Source organism: Bos javanicus, chromosome 21 (genome assembly GCF_032452875.1).
Source record: "Bos javanicus breed banteng chromosome 21, ARS-OSU_banteng_1.0, whole genome shotgun sequence".
Classification (NCBI taxonomy): domain Eukaryota; kingdom Metazoa; phylum Chordata; class Mammalia; order Artiodactyla; family Bovidae; genus Bos; species Bos javanicus.
Window position 1 is genome coordinate 67,241,682 of NC_083888.1, and position 3,570 is coordinate 67,245,251.

At 43.9% G+C, this 3,570-nt stretch overlaps 1 non-coding gene across 1 annotated transcript; it reads right to left on the reverse strand.

Annotated features, from left to right (window-relative positions):
* Positions 1-3,336: 3,336 nt before the first annotated feature.
* On the reverse strand, positions 3,337-3,407 carry TRNAF-GAA (transfer RNA phenylalanine (anticodon GAA)). Its single transcript has one exon. It is a non-coding gene; the product is annotated as a tRNA-Phe (tRNA).
* Positions 3,408-3,570: the final 163 nt, after the last annotated feature.

Genomic DNA, 3,570 nt, shown 5'->3' on the forward strand with positions numbered 1-3,570 from the left:
AGAGATGTGAATCCATGAGTCTATGCCTTCTATTAATAGTTTGGCAACACATGGATTAGTAAATAGTAACTGATAAGATCCTTTCTGATGTTGCTGCAACAAATCTTTTGTCTTTTCCAATAAATAAAACCTCCAGACTATAATCCATGATCTTTAAGGATTTCATCTTCCAAGAGCTCACAGTGAAAGGGGCTAGCTACTAATTTTTCATTTTCCTTATGTGTTTTAATAAGGCCCTGACAATAATGTAATATATCCCCTTGGACTGAGGTTGGTCCATATATTCCCTCATCTAATCACAGGCCATCCTGTTAATTCTTTCAAAAGGACATGGCTCGTGCTCACCAAAAGGCATAGGTCTAAGGCCAAGAGGCTCTAGGAGAAGAGCTTTTGGCCGTGAAAGAACTGTTTCTGAAAGTTTTGCCAGTTGCAACTTGATGGTGCCACTAGTCCTTTCTACCGATGCTGAAGATGTGCACGGTGAAAAGGCCACGTAATTGGTCAAATGTCACATTAGATTTAATTATTTGTGCAGTAAAATGTGTTTCCCAATCACTGTGTAATTCAGAAGGACTTCCCCAGACAGGAATTATTATCTTTCCTATGACAGCATATTAAAAAGCAGAGACATTACTTTGCCAACAAAGGTCTGTCTAGTCAAGGCTGTGGTTTTTCCAGTAATCATGTATGGATGTGAGAGCTGGACTATAAAGAAAACTGAGCGCTGAAGAACTGATGCTTTTGAACTGTGGTGCTGGAGAAGACTCTTGAGAGTCCCTTGGACTGCAAGGTGATCCAACTAGTCCATCCTAAAGGAGATCAGTCCTGAGTGTTCATTGGAAGGACTGATGTTGAAGCTGAAACTCCAGTACTTTGGCCACCTGATGGGAAGAGCTGACTCATTTGAAAAGACCCTGATGCTGGGAAAGACTGAAGATGGGAGGAGAAGGAGATGACAGAGGATGAGATTGTTGGATAGCATCACCGACTCAATGGACATGAGTTTGGGTAAACTCCTCCAAGAGTTGGTGATGGACAGGGAGGCCTGGCGTGCTGCAGTCCATGGGGTCGCAGAGTCAGACACAACTGAGCGACTAAACTGAACTGAATTGAATAGCAATTTACCTACTGTTAAAGCCATTGCTCTCTTGCATGGAAAAGTGTCAAGCCAGTGTGAAAACATGAAGATCATTATGAACATATATTTATTTCTTTGAGATGGTGGCAGCTGGACAAAATCCAATTGCCATACATCAAAGGGTCCCTTAGGAAGGGGAAAGTGGGCCTGTGACCCACAGAGTGACTTTCCTGGATTATACATAGGATGTACATTACAGCAAGCGTATACACTATGAACCAGTTGTGGGGAAAAAGCTCCTAAACATATTCTTTTCCCCACAGAATCATTTTCTCAGGCACCCAGTGAGTAAAAGAATGTATATATTGGAGCCATGGCAATTGGGCTCCAGCAGGCACAACAGGTTTCCTCTCAGGTCCAAACCATATTTGTGTGACAGGGTTAAAAATTTCTCCTTTTTTATTACCACATCTGTTCTTCAGTGGCAGTTTCTTGAGCTTGCAGAAGGAAATCCTTCACTGAGTGAGCAGGGTTGACAGAGAGCGGTGGACATTCTCAACGCTGGACAGAACGATTATTTAGAGCTGCTTGCTGTTGGTGGCTGTACCAGCAAGCTGATTTCCTTTAGTTTCCATAGCCTTCGATTTCAAATGTCCTGGGGCTTTAATAGGTGGTAACTCTTTTGGTAATTGTATAGCATTTAATAACTTTGCAAGCCGTTTCCCATTATCATTGATTTATGGCTCTGTTGGGGCTTCCTTGCTGCGTAGGCTTTTCTCTAGTGGAGAGTGGGGGCTACTCTCTAGCAGCAGTGCAAGGGCTTCTCGTTGTGGTGGCTTTTCTTGTTGCCGAGCACGGGCTCTAGGGCGTGCAGGCTTCATGGCTGTGGCACGTGGGCTCAGCAGATGCGGCTCTCAGGCTCACAGTTGTGGTGCACAGGCTTAGCTGCCCCACGCCAAGTGGGATCTTCCCAGATCAGGGATCAAACAACGTCCCCTGCACTGGTGGGCAGACTCTTTACCACTGAGCCACCAAGGTAGCCCTCGTTTACCATTTTTTTTTTTTTTTTGGTAGGTTGTCCCGAAGAGGTAAAAAAACCTCATTGTTGCCATAATATCCCAAAGTCACGGGCCACTCCAAATGTATAAGAATTATCAGTATAAATAGTTGCTACCTGGTCTTTAGCTAGTTGACAAGCTTGAATTAAAGCAGTTAATTCAGCTGATTTTACTGACCTCATTTCTGGTAAACAAGAGTTTTCAATTATGTGCACGTTGGACGTTACTATATTTACAGCTTGGTGATATTCTCGTGGTGTTGGAGAAGACTCTGGAGAGTCCCTTGGACTGCAAGGAGATCCAACCAGTCCATTCTGAAGGAGATCAGCCCTGGGATTTCTTTGGAAGGAATGATGCTAAAGCTGAAACTCCAGTACTATGGCCACCTCATTCGAAGAGTTGACTCATTGAAAAAGACTCTGATGCTGGGAGGGATTGGGGGCAGGAGGAGAAGGGGATGACAGAGGATGAGATGGCTGGATGGCATCACTGGCTCAATGGACATTGAGTCTGAGTGAACTCCGGGAGTTGGTGATGGACAGGGAGGCCTGGCGTGCTGGGATTCATGGGGTCGCAAAGAGTCGGACACGATTGAGGGACTGAACTGAACTGAATATTCTTGTTCATCTTTTAAGCAGGACCCATCAGTAAACCAAATCAGACCAGCATTGTCAATGGGAGTTTCTTGTAAGTCATTCCTAGCAAGAAGATAATCCATCAATAGAACATAGTCAGTCTTTCTAGATGGTGCTAATGGTAGAGAACCCACCCACCAATGCAGGAGACACAAGAGACTTGGGTTCAATCCCTGGGTCAGGAAGATCTGGTTGAGGACACGGCAACCCACTCCAGTATTCTTGCCTGAAGAATCCCATGGACAGAGAAGCCTGGCGGGCTAGAGTCCATAGAATCGCAAAGAGTCAGACACAACTGAGTGACTTAGCACACAGCAAACAGAATGCAGTCATGGTTGTTTAATCAGCAGTCCTTTCTACAGACCAAGTCCAGTGCATGACTTAGCAATGAAACAACAGGTAGAGAGAAAAGATAAATGCTTCCAGTCTGTGTGTTTGTTTAGTCACTAAATCATGTCTGATTCTTTTGCTACCCCATGGGCTGTAGACCACCAGTCTCCTCTGTCCATGGGATTTTCCAGGCAAGAATACTGGAGTGGGTTGCCATTTCCTTCTCCAGTGAACCTTCCCAACCCAGGGATCGAACCTGTGTCTCCTGCATTTCAGGCAGATTCTTTACCACTAAGCTACCTGGGAAACCCTCAAATCTGTTTACAAATGTGCAATTTACCAAATTGCTGTAAGTCATAATTAGCTTAAAGCAAAAGATCCCCTTATCTGGAAGATTAAAATTTAGTAATATTTCAGACAAAAAGTCACACAAATTTTATTTATATTTCATATTTATCAGTTCATTTAA